This window comes from Triturus cristatus, chromosome 5_1 (genome assembly GCF_964204655.1).
Source record: "Triturus cristatus chromosome 5_1, aTriCri1.1, whole genome shotgun sequence".
NCBI classification, from domain to species: Eukaryota; Metazoa; Chordata; class Amphibia; order Caudata; family Salamandridae; genus Triturus; species Triturus cristatus.
Window position 1 is genome coordinate 146,526,768 of NC_140587.1, and position 17,166 is coordinate 146,543,933.

Here is a 17,166-nt window from a genome sequence, read left to right on the forward strand (position 1 = left end):
CCGCCCCTTGGTTCAACGACTCCTTGAGAGCCCTCAAGCTGGTTTGCAGACAATCTGAGAGGAAGTGGAGGCAAGGCTATCTCGATTCCAATAAAACTCTTTGGAAAGACAATCTTCGAGCGTATAAATCTGCCATTGTCCGAGAAAAGGCTAAGTATTACTGTTCTACGATTACCAATGCCACTAATAGTGCAAAAAGCATTTTTCAGATACTTAGAAACCTTACCCACCCAGATTGTGTTACGTCAACGCAGCCTTCCACCCAAGCTCTCTGTGATAATTTGGCAACCTTTTTCATTAATAAAATTAATACCATCATTCAAAACCTGAAGACCCCCCCCGCACTGGGAGATGCCATTACTCAGGGAGCCAGCACTAGCCCCCTGGACCTGTCGCCTCAATCTTCCTGCGCGACGGCTAGACTGAGAGCATTCTCCATGATCTCTGAACCCGAGTTTGCAAAACTGGCGTCCAGTATTACCTCAGGTTCCCCGCTCGACCCACTGCCTCCAAAAATTTGGAAAAGCTCCGGAATAGAACTTTTTGGCATTCTGCGCCAAATTTGCAACCAGTCTCTGCAATGTGGCTATGTTCCAATCCCGTGGAAACAGGCGCTTGTTACCCCGCTCCTGAAGAAACCCTCCCTCAACCCAGACTGTCTCTCCAACTATCGACCCATCTCCCTACTGCCTTTCCCTGTGAAGGTAGTGGAACGATGGGTCAGTTCCTGCCTTTCTATCCATCTTGAGCAGAACAACCTTCTGGACGATCTCCAATTCGGCTTCCGTCCTGCCCACGGGACCGAAACGGCGATTTTAACAGCCATGGAGGATCTTCGCATGCGTGCAGACAGGGGCCAGTCAGTGGCATTGATACTGCTGGACCTGTCCGCCGCATTCGATACGGTCAACCACAGGACACTGCTGTTGAGACTCAGGGAAGCTGGTGTGGAAGGCACAGCTTTGCTTTGGTTTCACTCTTACCTGCAGGACAGGAGACAGGCTGTCTCCCTTCCCCCTTTTCAATCTGCTTTCTCACCGGTGCCACAGGGAGTTCCCCAGGGGTCCTCCATCAGTCCCATCCTTTTTAATGTATACCTTAAACCACTGATTACATTAATCAAGTCTTTCGGGTTAAAAACAATTAATTACGCAGATGACACCCAGCTCATTCTCTCCTGGGAAGGAGAGGATTCCATCTCCCTGACCTCCTTCCATGAGTGTCTTAGAGAAACGGCTGGCTGGCTCCATAGGAACTCTCTTCAATTTAATGCCTCCAAAACAGAGGTTCTGTTCCATGCCGGCACCATGCTATCACACCAGTTCCCGAACGACTTCTGGCCTCCTGAGACAAGGGAGAAACCTAAACCTGTCTCCTCGGTCCGCAACCTGGGGGTCATGCTCGATAACAAGCTGAGCATGGAAACCCAGGTGGCGAAAACAGTGGGGATCTGCACGGCCTTGCTACGCTCCATGCGAAAAATTATGCCACTTCTCCCTGCACAAGCCCGGGCGCTGGTAGTCAGGTGTACGATTCTGAGTCGCCTGGACTACTGCAACGCCCTTCTCCTTGAGTCCCCTGTTACGCTGTTGGACCGGTTGCAACGAATTCAATCAGCCGCGGCCAAGTTGGCTCTCGGCTGGTCGAGAAGGTCTTCGGCCACTGCGGCACTGGCCGAATTGCACTGGCTACCCCTAAAGCAGCGGGTGGCTTTTAAGTCCCTCTGCATTGTATTCAAGGCCTTGCATGGACTCGGGCCTAGGCCCCTGCAAACCTTGTTTCAGTGGTATACTCCCACTAGAGAGCTTCGGTCTTCCTCAGCGTATCTGGTAAGGGTGCCCAGATACAATAAAGCCAGAACTGGGGGCAGATCCTTCAGGGTCGCAGCTGCCAAGTTATGGAACAGTCTGCCCATTAATATACGCCAAACCCCCCAACTTCTCCCGTTTAGGAAGTGCATCAAGACCTGGCTCTTCCCCTAGATCGCCCAGCCGTACCTACTCGTGCTCCTCTTCAGTATAGTATTTTTTTTTTTTTTCCTCAGCGCCAGGAAGCCTGCAAGGTATCAGCTGCGCTATATAAATAATTAAAATAAAATAAAATAAAATAGACAGGTAGTGGGAGCCTGTGCATGTTCTCCACCCGGCCTTGCATTGTAGCCGGGTGGAGAATATACTAAGTGCACTTAAAGGTTTGCCGGTCCACGACGGCTGGCCAAACTGTCATGCGCACTTATGATGAAGTAACCACTCCTCCTCCCTGTGAGGACAGCCAAGCCGAGCCATGCCGTAACCTGGCTCGGGCTCTGTACACAAAATAAAATGATGAGAACGTAACATTATTAAAGTTGCATTATTATCATTTTATTTTTCCTTTGAACTCAGCGGGGCGACGCTTCTCCACCTTAGGAGCCGCCAATGGGTGAACGTCATGTCCCCTCTTTAGGGATCCTCTTGGGGTGCACTGACCCCATATATTTGGTGCAAAATCACTGCCCCTCCCAGTGGGCACTTTGTCCCTGTGTCCAATATGGCTTAGACACAAGGTAAAGGTGTTCCCTCAATTGCGTGGAACTGCGGCCTACGCTATTTTGGGAATGTCCTCATCTGAATCCTGCAGACGCAAAATGTGCACCGCGTGATCCATATTACCAAGAGGCCATACAAACGTCTGCTGCTGCTTTTGTAATTTGATAGTGCCCAAGGGGCACAAAAAGCATAAGCAAATACCATTTGCTGTCACAGGGGCATGTATGTAACACTGACGCTGCCCGGATACAAAGAGGGGAGTCATGAACATCAATTCACCGAAATGCTAGGGGTAGCGAAAGTGACATTACATGCCCTTTGACCTCTACTTTCACTCACATACACGCAAATTCACACATATACACTCTCTCACACATAAACACACTCTCACCCGCAAACAGACAACATATATTTAAAAGCATTTTTTACTTACCTCAGCTGCCATGGAAGGACGTATTCCAGCTACTGTACTCCATTTTATGACACTATTAATGAATAATATATTTTATTTATTCACAATTAGTGTAATAAAAAATTGACACAGAATAAAGAGAGTGGAGCCCCAGCTGCCCTTGTGTTCCTGACACTGAATTTGGCACTTCTGAGGATAGGGGTCGCAAAGGCAGTGCTAGGGGTAGCAAAGGGCAAACCAGGGGTCTCAGCTAGAACCCCTGGCGACCCCTGAATGACATCTATGCTGGGGGTGTACAGTACAAGGAAAAACCTTTAATGTTGAGGCTCATGCATTTGTTGATTGGGCCTGATGTGAACTGTCACCTAACAGAGATGTATGAAAGTCTTCAAAACTATGGGATATAAATAATGCAGTGATCCATACAAGGATTTCAGTGCATCCTGGACCAGGCTTCCTAAACCAGTGCTTTGCACAATACACGCAAAGAGGAGCTATGACATGTGCAATGCCCAACACTCAAGACATGCCCATCCCAGTGACTGACAGGCCATGTACAATGTATCATTTCATCTGCAAGAAAATTATTTTACCTATTTACGTGTGAGGTGAGGGGACCAAGCCTCCTCTGCTATAGTGGCACACCGCTAGGGTGCTCCCTTTGGGAGCTCCCCGACCGGGGATCACCATAGGGAGTGGTCCCAGGGAATGGCCCCCCTGCGAGCCTCCGCCCCTCAGGATCCGTGGGAAGCCGTACCGCGATCATGAAGGTCAGAAACAAGTGAGGAAGGGTTCACTGCGAGGACCGTGCATCAGCCGTGAGGAGGGAGGGAACCTGGGGCCCTGGGCGCCTCCAGATGAATGCCAGTGCTGCCTTCCAGTTCCACCCTGCTGGCTCTCAGGGGAATGGGAATCTGGGCAAGATGCCCTCCTCCGCTGCCTGCTGACGACCACCAGCACTGCTTCCCCTGCTCTCTCCGTTCCCCCCAGGGAAGAGGCGCGTCCCTGTCCCACAGGAAGAGGATAAACTCAAGCCAGGACCAACTGCGGGGGTGGGCTGCTGCTGACTCTCCAGTCTCCAAGACGCCGCGAGCTGCCGATGCAGGGAATGGTGAGACTATGGCGGCAGTATTGGAGGTGAGGAGACCGTCGCTGCACGCCTCTGCGGTTCAGCCTTCCTCAGCCTTGGGTGCTCAATCGACCCTTGGTGAAGAGGTCGGACTGCTGTGCCTTCCTGGTGCCTGGTGCAGTGCTGGGGGACAACCAGCAAGGTTGTCCCGCCTGGGGCACGTTGACTACAGTCTGGCTTGTTCCCCCCTATGTAGCGTGATCGTGGGGGCAGGGCTAGCAGCTGGGGCCTTTGGTTGTTGTTTGTTTGTTTGGACTTATCTTTGAACCAACCAACCAGCTGAGACCATAATGTTATGCTATATAATAAAATTATGTTATGTCTATATTCCATAACAACAAAGATGGCAGTCAGTTGTATCAGGAGGTGAAGGACCGAGTCCGTCAGGCTTACAACTTTTTAATCCTGAACACAAAATGGATGGCGAAGCGGAGGATTTGAGTCTTAATGAAGGCGCAGGGAACGGAGGGAGGGATTCAGTGAGACCTGAAAAGCGAAACACCTTTGAAACTGTCAGTGAAAGCATACTTCAGTGACAACAAATTGGGACGCCATCTTTAAAATCCATTGCTTCCAGTGAGACTTTCAATTCTTGACTCGTACAGATAACTGTTGAGTTTTGGTATACCTGTGCTCACATTTGATGGGTCAAATTTCTGTCCCTCAAGTAAGATTGATTATTATTAGAAGTAGTGATACTACTTGCTTTGTTCGAAATAGTATCAAAAGATGTAGCTGTAGTAGCAAAACACTAATATGATTATTTTTCTTATTTTCATTGTTAGAAATAAGGTCTTTAGTTGGTAGGGATTTGCACCCGCACTCTAGTCAGGGTATGTGTGGTACACACTAAGTTTAACTGTGCTCCCCCTCGGGTAGCTTGGCAGTCAGGCTAAACGCAAGAGGCAATGTGTAAAGTATTATTTGTGTACACACACAGAAACATACACACACACATAAACACACACACACCACAAAAGTCCTTCACACCAGTTTAGAGAAATAGCCAATATTTAACAAGACCAGAACAATAAAAATCCAACATACACAAGTCAAGATATGAATCCTTCAATATTAAATACAGTTACAGAGTTTAGAAAACAATAGCTCAAACTGGGTCTATTTGGTGGCGCTTGACCAAGACAAATCCACACATTCAATCCGGCCACGATGACGCGTGGACCGGCTGAGGGATTCACAAAGACCGCAGTTCAGTACCTTGGATGCGTCACAAAGTCATAGACGATGTGAGGCGCAGAGATAATGAGGTGTGACACAGACAGATGACGCGTCAGTTCCCTATTGGTATGCAGGTCATTGGCATGTTGGCACTCGGGGATGATGTGTTGCACAGAGGAGGTGAGACATCACTGTAGCAAAGTGATGCGTCAGATCCTGGAGGCAGTGCAGGGTCATTGAGCCACTAATGCCTGGGGACGATGCGGGGTGCAGGGGAGGTGATGCGTCAGTTGCCGGTGCGAGACCTCAAGTCCTGAAGGCAATTCAGTGTCGATGATGTGTCAATGTCACAGCGCAGTGTGCCAATTCCATGGCGTCGATGTTGAACCACCAGGCTGCATGAGCTGCAGCGTGGCAATGTGTCACAGACTTTTGTGAAGCGGTGCTCAAGACTCACACAGTAGGGGTACTTCGAAAATGTTGTGGCCCTGTCGGGGCTTGCGTTGTAAGTCGCGGTCTTTGTGTTAGGCACTCAGTGAAGGAGGACCACGGCTTTGGTGCAGGCAGTGGCGATGTGTCGATTTCGCAGGGATGCGCCGGTTCCGAAGTGACGCTTGGAGTCGGTGCGTCAGTTTCTTACTTGCAGCACCAGAATCACCTCCAAGGGTCCAGGACTACGTTTGACACCACTTGGCAGCTCAAGATTTACAGCAGAGGATCCCAGGTGCTGATAACAAGATGCAGGTGAAGTATTTGATGGCCGTGAGAATTCCAGCAGGAGGCAAGCTCAACTCAAGCCCTTTGAGAAACTTTAGGAAGCAGAATGCAGAGAGGAAAGTCCAGTCCTCTCACTCCCAGGCAAGAAGCAGCAGACAGCAGGCCAACACACCAGCAACCAGTAAGATGACTGTCCCTCCTGCCAGTTCAACAGCTCTTCTTCCTGGCAGAATGTCCTCAGTCCAGAAGTGTTTCTACTGTTATGGTGTCAGAGGACCAGTACTTATACCCATTTTAGCCTTTGAAGTAGGCGGACTTCAAGGAAAGGTCTTTGTAGTGCACAAGACCCTGCCCTTCCTGGTCCTGGCTCCAGACACATGACAGGGGCGTATGCAGTTTTTTTATGGGGGTAAAGGCACAGCCCTACTCAGGTGCAAGTGTCACCTCCTCACACCACTCTATCTCAGGAAGATACATCAGCCTGGTGATGGCCATCGGGATATGCAGGGCACATCTCAGCTCCCTTTGTGTGTGACTGTCTAGAGCATGGGTACTCGCAAACATTCCCCAGTGGCCACAAAGTACGGTCTGGGGTGTGACCGAGGGCCGCACTGATGCCAGCAGGGTGGTGGTAGGGGGTTTGGGTGGGACAGGAATTGTGTAAAGAGGTCTACAGAAATGTTAAATAAACAGGCAAGCATTTATTTTCAGGTTAATAAATGCGTGCCAGTTTATTTAACATTGTTTCTGAATATTAGTGCTCAGCAACTAAATAGCAGCTCATGCAGCTGTTCACCAGGTGGGCCGCATGGGAATATCAAGAGGGCTACAAGCGCCCCCCGGGCCGTACTTTGAGTATCACTGGCCTAGAGTGAATTCATAAAGCCCAACTATCATTCTAGATGCAGGCAGAGTTACCAAATGGTTTAAGTAAAAAAATGCAAACCTACTAAAAGTAATGAAAAAAAGTGGTTGGATGCACTCCTCCCCTTATACTTTTCTGTTTTTTTTACTAGATTGTGGCGTGCAGACTGGTGCTGTGATCTGCCTTAAAGTCACGGATATGTCATTGACAATACAAATGACACAAGTCTTACGCGCAAAACAGTCGCACAGCCTTTCGCAGGAATTTTTCCTCCCAATAAGCAAACTTGCATCCTGTACTCCATATATTTATCCAAAAGTTAATCTGTTTTCATTGTAATTCTTGTTGCAAACTTCATCCATTCTTTTACAAACACTCCGAAGACAGCCGAATTCCACAATATTTTTAATTGTTTTAATGCCTTCAGCATGCCCATCTAGGCCTTGTCAGCGACGAGTAGGAATAAGCAATTCAGACTGAGTAGCCTCGTACTGTTCCACCCAATGCATTTCAGCCTATATATAGCCCTTCGTCAGGGGTGACTGAAACAATGAAAAAGATATTTAAATCATCTACACAATACATCCTAACATCTATGTGTGAATAATATCCCTTATGGTCTAACCCTAGCTAGTCCCATCCTAGATGTACATAAACCATCATCCAACTATGAAAAAATAAACATAATGATACTGTCCCTCCCCTGTTACGCATATAAATGCTCTACCTATCTTCCATGCTCCAGAAACCATGTCAAATCCCAACCCTAAGCTTATGTGAAAACAGTAATGTCAGACTAGTGAAAAAAAAAAATACTACTGCAGTCCCCACCATCAGAGTGAATTCACAAAGCCCAACTGTCATTCAACCCTGACATGTATTCTTAAGACAGGCAGAGGGCACTGAATGGTTAAAGTAAGAAAATGGCAACCTTCTAAAAGTGAACAACAATGAAGAAAGCGCAGCTGCGATGCACTCAAATAATGTAATTTAAACAATATATATGTTTGCTCAAACTTTCACAACTTTAACACATCCCGTGTGCACCAGATGAGGGGCTCTGCAGACCACCTTATTCAAAAACTGAAAAGACAAATACCCAGAAGTGTATCTGGGAATACCCAGTGCACTACGATCAATACACTATCCAGTGTACATAACGTCATCAAAACATACAATGATCATGAACAATTACTCATCTCATGAACAATAATATTTCTGAAGAATGCAGATGTAGATGTTGTTGAAAATAACAAATCATACAGCTTGTAATCAGTGAAAACATCAAAATTTCGAGTGTCCCAATGCATTTTGGGCTTTCCACATTAGCCCTTCCTCAGGGAAATCTGCAAAAGTGGCAATGACCTGATTTACACACATGCAATATCATGACATAAAGTTGTAAGACAATATGGATCATAGGAGGGCAGGAAAAGCTGTTAACTTGCAGTCTCGTCCATTGAAAACAAAGATGAAAATAGATATAAATGAAATTAAAAAGTGAATAAACAGTGAAGTGACATTTTCAGACCTGCAATTTAAAAACCAACTTCACTAAAATATGTGTTTTTAAATTGTGAGTCCAGAGACACCAACATCCAATTTTCACTCAGCTACCAATTTGAAGACACCCGTGTAGAGTGCTACAGGGCAGCTCCAATGCTAACCTATGGGAGAGATGGACCTTGCTGTAGTGAAAAGCAAATTTTGCGTTGTTTCACTACGAAGACATGTAAAACTTAAAAGCACATGTCCCACCTTTTAAATACACAGAACCAGGCAGTTGGGACTAACTAGGGCCTACCTTAGGGGTATCTTACATGTAGTAAAAGGGAAGGTTTGGGCCCAGCAAGTAGGTGAACTTACCAGGTCGATATAGCAGTTAAAAACTGTATACAGAGGCTCTGCAGTGGCAGGTCTGAGACACGTTTGGAGGGCTACTTGTGTGGGTGGCACAATCAGTGCTGTAGGCCCACTAGTAGTATTTGGTTTACTGACCAAGGGCAACTGTAGTGCACAGTACGAGGGACTTACTAGTAAATAAAATAGGCCAATCATGGAGAAACCAATTGCCATTACATTTTAGACACAGAGCTCATGTACCTTAGCACTGGTCAGCAGTGGTAAAGTGCACAGAGTCCAAACACCAGCAAAAATAAAGTCAAGCATACAATCAAAAACAGTAGGCCAGAAGCAAAAAGACAGGGGAAACCATGGCAAAAGATGCCAGGTCTAACAATCATTATTATTGTTGTTGCCGTCGTTACTGTTATCCACAGACAATGTACACAGAATTGATTGTCTATTTCGAAAGAAAATAGGTCATCAATGATTTATAATTGCCAATTATGTACAATGAGAATATCAGATACAATTGTGAAGATACGCTAGTTAAATATTGAACTATATTTAAGTAGGCATTAATTAAATCGTTCTGTGCTTGAAGCAGATGGATGCCATAAGAAAATTAATCTTTTCACGTATTCCCCCTCAATTATTTTTGTTTTTATGGATCCACAAAGCTGCCATATTCGGATGCTTTTGGCATTCACGCACCATGAGGATAGTTTGTTTTTGATGCCAGCTGTCCTTGAATCACTTGGGGACCAGGAAGAAAGTACGAGTTGTTGCTGTATTAAATACGGGCCCCGTGTTATAATCTGGAAAGTGAACACCATTAGGGGTCCCCCTATTTTGGCTTTTGGATATAGGGTTATGGATACTTGTGGATCTGTGTTATGGACTCAATCCGGGCTTGGAGGAGTTAGTTTTTCCCAGATTCATACATCATTTAGGCTGTCCACATCCGTCTAGTCTCGAGGAAGGCCCGCCATGATGTCTAATTACTAAGACATACACATAGTGTCGGAACGTCAAAGCCTCTCCTATTGTTTTATGTTCTGTGTCAACCATCCTACAGAAGTGTTAATAATGATAGAGGGCGTTTAAATGCATAGATGAAAGAACAGGCATCTTTGTATTAATTTCCTTATATATATCATGTTAAGATCAGTCTGTGGAGTATATTTAAAAGGGAAAGCACCACCAGAACATCAGTTTTAGTGATGTTCTGGTGGTGTTATGCCCTTCTCCACATTTGCAAAGCGACGTTAAGCCACTTTTTGTGGCTTAACGCCGCCTTGTAAATACGGCCCCTTAAATGCATCACTTAGCATGTAAGCGGCGTGCAATGGGGTTGCTGTGGGCATTCCACTGCAACACCAATTGCTTTTTTATGCAGCTCTGTAAATCTGAGGCAGCAATACAAGAGCGGGCGTTAGAATTGTGAAACTAGGAGAAATTCTTTTATTTCTCCTCATTTTTGCTTTTTCTATGTGTGCTGCATTCTGCAGCGCACCAAGAAAGAGCAAAATGCCTTTTAATGACTTTTTATGTGCAGGAAGGTATACCTTCCTGCACATGAAAGGGGATATTTACAACAACATTTTGGAGCACTAAACTGCACCAAATTTGGCGGCGCTGCACTCCAACATTCCCAAAACGCAGGGAGGTCCTGTATTTACAACATTACAGCACACCCCTGTGTTTCCCCTGCGCTCGTGCTCAAATTAGCTGCCTGGCATCAATGCAGGCACCCTTGCACCAAAGTGCCTGCATTGCAGGGAATGATGGTTTATGTGCAGGAAGATGTCCCTTCCTGCCCATAAACAATCCATCATGGCGATGTGTTACTTCTATGTGTGCTGCAGAATGCTGCACAAGTGGAAGTAGTAAATCAACATAGTTTAATGGCTGCTAGGCCCACACTCTTCCAGTTTTTTGATGAACATACGTTGATCTCATATAGATGTGGCAATTCAACTTATTTTTCTTGCAAGGAAATTACGAAACCCGACAGAACGCACTGTACTTAGCAACATATTCCCTGGCCACTGGGGGGCTGCTAAACACCTCCCAGTGCATATGCTCCGGCCTAAAAAGGCATGGAGATTAATTGGCGATCCGCCTAATTGCTGCATGTGACATTTACATATGACCAAGATAAAGTTGAGCGGAAACTGCAAAGTGGCACAAAAATCCCATATGGTACCAGCTGCATCAGTGATTAAAACAGGTCACTGCAGCCCTGAACTACTGCAAGCCAACGATGCTGCAAGCACAGGTCGTTAAAAACCTGTCTGACGTTTAAACTTTATTTCTGAGATTCATTCATATATATATATATATTATTGAAGCTCACAAAGCCTAGGTGCATAATTCGTAGAATCGTGACATACCAAATTTGTAGCTGGCGTATCTTTGAAGTCACATAACTCAAACATGCCACACTGCACAGGCTTAGGCCGTCTTCCTATTGCAGGGACCTTCTTAATGTATGAAATCTTGCTTGGAAAATACACAAGAAAATTAATATTCATAGCATTTTGCTAGTTTTCGAAATACATTTGAATTAATGTGCAAACTTGAATTTTTAGTATGACTGTGTCACAAAGATGATTTCTAGAATCGTTCCTCTCTGCCCAGCCCTTGGCAGTTCTATAAACGGACTCTGCCAGGCTCGCTCCTTTTGAGGCAGCTATAATTAGCCTTCCACAGTGCAGAATTTACCTGAAATATGTCTCAACAATCTCCATCAGGGGCTTTGCAGAGAATGAAGCACCTCTTGGGGCAGCAGCCATGCTGAAGAATTCCTTGCAGGAAGACGGGGGGGCTATTTACAGGGACATAAACCTTGATTTATCTAAGAAATGTGAATGGAGAGGAAAGAGGTTAATCCCAAATGGCCTTACAATGAACAAGCAGAAACTACAGGGGTTTTCTTATTTATGTGAAAAAAGTATGGGGTTAACTTTGTTTTCAGTCTGGCTGTTCCCAGCTGGGTCCGCTCACCCAAGAGTAGGTTTTCCACTCATAAACTGAGGGACAGACCTCATTCCAATAGGCATGCCCATTAATAGGCAGAGAGGTCCAGCAGATAGAACAGCCTTCTGCCATTTTGTAAAATACATAGAACAGTGCACTCTGGGAATGCTTCTGCCATGCGTCATAGCAACCAGTGAAATGTTGTGAAGGGCTTAGATGGGAATTTAGTGGTGATAGGTTCAGGACCTTTCCAGTGGCGTAACGAAACTTGAGGGGGCCCCCCTGCAAGGTACATGGAGGGGCCCCCTCCGGACAGGATCAGGAGCTCTCCGGCCAGGGTGCTGTGCTGAGGGGGGACCCTGAAGCTTGCCCCCCACACCATGGGGGGCTGCGGGGGCCTGTGTTTCTGCCACTGGGCTGGTCCAGTAGGGACCCAACATTTTTCTTGGGAGCCTGCTACCGGCGCTGATAAATGCCAGAGGCGCCTCAAGTCCAGTGCTTTAAATGGTAAAAACTAAGTGCAGGTACTCACCAAATTGAGATGTGGACTAGAGGGTGGGATCTGGGACAGGGCTAAGGGCAGTGATAAGGGACCCTACCAGGGGCGCACATTTAACTTGATTGAAATTTAATTGGTGTGCAGATGTGCATAACAATACTAATGCATTTCTGGTATATTTAGCGTATTCCTTTTGTTCTTATACGTACAAAAGGGTACATTTAATATTAAAGTGGGCTTCTCATGGTACAAACCCTAAATCACATAGGACTTGCACAAGCTATTTTCCTTAACATTTTGGGAAATGTTTAACAATGGTTCTCTTGTCTCATTGCCATCTAGCAGACATCACCCAGCCCTTCCTTGATGGCACAGCTTTGCCTCAAAGTTCCTTACCTGCTGTAAAGTCTGATTCCCTCTTTCTGGAGGTGGGCAAGCTCTCGAAAGCTCAAGCCAGGATGCCTGGCTCTAACTCAGTTCCAGGTCCTCTTGCACCCTCAAACCCAAAATCTCATGTGCAAAGAATAAAGACAAAATAGTGACCTTTGTTGTAATACAGGAGAGAAAGAAAAATTTAGCCATGTAGAGGCTGAATTGCACAATGTGAAAGCAGAAATTCTGGGCTCAATCTCGGCTTCCCCACTTGACCAAATTGTGTGATCCTAGACTAATATTTTACCTCACCAAGGGCCTCATGTAGGTAAATAAATTTTACCGGTTCTTAAATACCGAGCCGTACCGAATCGGTAAATTAGAATCGGTAAGTTATATGTAGGTAAAAATTCGGTAACAGTTACCGATTCGGTAACATTCGGTAATCACGAATCGGAATTCACCGAATCGGTAAATACCGAGGTGGTATTTACCGAATCGGAAAATACCGAGGTGGTATTTACCGAATCGGAAAATACCGAGGTGGTATTTACCGAATCGGAAAATACCGAATCGGTATGTACGGATTCGGTAAATAAAATCACATGACTTGACGAAACAGCTAATCCTGTGCAACGACAGCCCACCCAACCAGGAAGTGCCCACACCCAGGCAGGTGTACATAATTAGCCGAAGTGGCCACACCCAGGCAGGTGTACATAATTAGCCGACCCTGGAGAGGCTTGGAGTGCAGAGGAGAGGCAGGGAGCCGTTGCATGTGCGAGCGGGTAAACGAACAGCATGTCCAGCCAGAGAACACAGAAAGACGGAGGGGAAAGGAGGAGGAAGCTGAAATTTAGCCCCAAGGAACTCCAGGTGCTGGTGGAGGAGGTGGTGAAGCAGCACCAGAAGCTGTTTGGAAGGCAATCCCTGCAAGTGCCTGAGGCGGAAAAGCGCAACATATGGCTGGCCATCCAGGCGCAGGTCAATGCTGTGGGAGTGACCCACAGGGACATTGAGGTCCTCAAAAAGCGCTGGTATGACCTGAGGATTGTAACCAAGAGGAAGATGGGCGACATCCAGAAGGAGGCCAGCCAGACCGGAGGTGGAACCAACAGGGCACCTGCCCTCACCGAACTGGAGGAGCTGGTGGCGGCCACAATCGAGCAAGAGAGCGTCGTGGGTCTTGGGGACGCCGACAGCTCTGCCAGAGCCGCAACACACCAAGGTAAGACGAAAGCACAGCAATGTAGCCCCCCCTACCCCTATCCCACATCCCCCATTGTGAAACGAGAATCACACTGCAGTCCACACGTGTCAGTGCAGACAGGCAATGCATTCCGGGAGATGTAGTCAGGGCAACACTAACCATGACGTAAATGTTACAGGGCAACAAGGCATGTCACGCACTCGAGGCACAAGGAGACAGAGGACATATTGGAATGTGAAATGATTGATTGTGACGCTTGCAATGCAGCCCTTCGGGGACACTGAGCCAATGTTGTATTTCTGTCCACAGATGTGACATCATGCAGGACAGGGCATGCTGCAGGAGAGACGGCACACCGGCCACAAATATCACCTCTAGCCAGCACAAGTTCAGACCAGGGAGCAGGCCCACTGGCAGCCGCACCACCAACACAGCCAGCCTCCCCGCACCCAGAGCCAGCATCACCTCACCGAGAGCCAGCATCACCTCACCGAGAGCCAGCATCACCACAACCAGAGCCAGCATCGCCACTCATGTTCGAATCACCGGCCACATCTCCGCTTGCAGGTGTGAGAATGAGGAGGCGTCCAGCAGCCAGGCTACGAGCCTTAGACACCTCGTCAGACGACAGCATGGGCCCAGAAGACCGCACCGGGCCCCAGGAAGGGAGCCATGCCACTGTGCCCCACACCTCACAGGCAGCACAGACGGGAGCAAGAGGGCGCCGCAGGTCGCGTGTCCAGAGTCCACCAGCACCCACTGACGGCCATGGTGTCTTCTTGGGGCTCGAGGGCCAAATGTTGAAACAACAGCGCCTGCAATCAAAGGCAGTCATGTCAGTCCAGAGGCACATGCGGGTGATGAAGACAACATTAGTCAACATGGACAATAACATTAGCGGCATGGCTGCGGGCATTCGGGACATGTCCCAGTCAATCCAGCAGTTGTGCAGCAAATTAGATGCTGACATCGAAGCACGGCGCCGGGAACGCCAGAGAAGGGACACTACCAGCAGGGCACTCAACCGTCTGGCAACTGCGACTTCTCTACTGTGCCGGCGCTCTGTGACGATGCAGGAGGGCCTAACACAGTGCTGCAGCGACCTGTCTCGGGGGATGGTGCAGGTGACAAGTGCACTAGGGGTGCTATTGACTAGTCAGGCGTCGACAACTGCTGCAGGGGATGCTGCGGAGAGCATCGACACCAGCAGCAGCATCACACCCCCCGTCCCAGAAGCACGCAGGAGCAGCAGGCGGCTTGGGGTTGGCTCTAGTGAGGATGCACAGGCCGTGCAATCCACCACTGCAGCGCGTATGCGCAAACATTGATGTAGCCCTGCTAAGCCACTTCCCATTGGGTGACGTAACCCTGGACATACTCCTTGTATAGATGGTATATTGCCTGATTGGCCTGTTCATGTGTTCATGGCGTGGTGCCACATTAAAACTACGTCAGGACTTCTCACAACTCGCTGTGTCCCCTCACTTACTCAGAAATAGTTGCATGTGATCTCTGCCCGTCTCTCTCTCCCATCGATTGCAGTTGGCACTCTAGCTGCGTTGCCCTCTGGCTGGCCTGACTCATCCTCGTTGTCCTCAAAATATGTTAGTTCCACATCTGTACCTTTTTTCGTGGCAAGGTTGTGCAGCATTGCACAAGTGGCAATAATCTTGCAGCAGGTGATGGGTTTGTACTGGCGTGCGCCTCCGCTCTTGTGCAGGCAGCGGAACCTGCTCTTCAGTAGTCCAAACGTGCGCTCCACCACATTGCGTGTTGTTTTATGTGCCACGTTGTATCGTCTCTCACTCTGGGTTGCTGGGTGTAGGTAGGGAGTGAGGATGAATGACCGGCATGCATATGCACTGTCGCCTGGATGAGTAACAGGGAACCATCAGTAACATGCCTCTATACACTATGATTTGCAGGTTTCAAGGGGCGTCACTGTTACTTACCTAGCAGGTATCCCTCTCCGAATTCTCCGGCACTCAGTCGTGTGTAGATCCCACTATTCTGGAAGATGTAAGAGTCGTGGGTGCTCCCAGGAAACTTTGCAACAATATCTGTGATGATGTTCCCTGCATCACAGATCACCTGCACATTGATGGAGTGGGTGGACTTCCTGTTCCTGTAGATGTGCTCTGTATCAGCTGGTGGACAGATTGGGATGTGTGTACCATCAATACAGCCGATGACATGGGGGAACTGTGCCATGTGATAAAAGTCTGTTTTTGTTTTCTGCAGTGCAGCCTGTGTGTTTGGGAAGCTTATGTAGTGGTGCATTCTCTGCATCATGGCATCCAGGAACTTCCTGAAGAAACGTGACAGGCAACTCTGGGATACCCCACCCACCGCAGCTATCACCACCTGATAACTGCCGGCTGCCAACAGATGTAGGCTGCAGAGCACCTGCACATGTGGGGGTATGGCGTGCGCCCTTCTTATTGGATGGTCCAGGAGTGGGTGTAGGTCCCTGATTAAGTCCATGATGGTTTCGGGGTGTAGCCTGTACCTCTCATGTATCTCTGCATCAGTCAGCTGGAATAGTGTGATGCGCTGTCTGTAGATTTGTTCCTCCCGTCGCCACACCCTCAGTCCTGCTGCCTGTAGACGTAGGCGCCTTGCAATGACGTACATGGCGGCCATGTTGTCCACGCTGTTGCATTTTGGGATTGCCTATATGCATTGTTGATGGTTACCACCTGCTTTCAATCCGTGTTAATTACCGACTCTTATTTACCGATTTTCCTGGATTTCTTAATTACCGAGTGCTCCTACATGTCATTTTAAATTTTACCACTTCATATTTACCACTTCATATTTACCGATTCGTTAATTATGTATTCGGTAAATCTGATTCGGTATTTTGGAATTCGGTAAATATGAATCGGTATTTACCGCCTCATATTTACCGAAAAGTGGTTTTTGGACTCCTACATCTCACTTGTCTGAATACCGGTCGGTAACGGCATATTTACCGAAAATCGGCCGTTACCGACCGGTATTTGGCTACCTACATGAGGCCCCAAGTCTCCTTTTTCTTCATTAGCACATATGATATTCAAATGCACAATTTCAGGATGTGTGCTGTACATTCACATCTTGTGTTAGATTTACTACACTATAATGTTGCTTCATCATGAAAAAATAGGCCATATATAATGTGACCATATATAATGAAAAGTGACTTGTTTTCTAGTTCACTAATGGCATTATCGTCACGGTGGGAGCACAAACTCCTCTCAATGCTGTGATATAAGCTAATGCACAAAGGTGAAATACTTCCAAGTGTTAGAGAATACACTTTTATTTCACTGTTAATGTTTTCAATGGTCGACTTATGTACTGGCTTTTAAGGCCAAGCCAGGCTTACTGGTTCGGCTCTGCCTGGGCTCTCCATGTAAAATTGTTGGTTCGCCCACCTCTACCCCTTC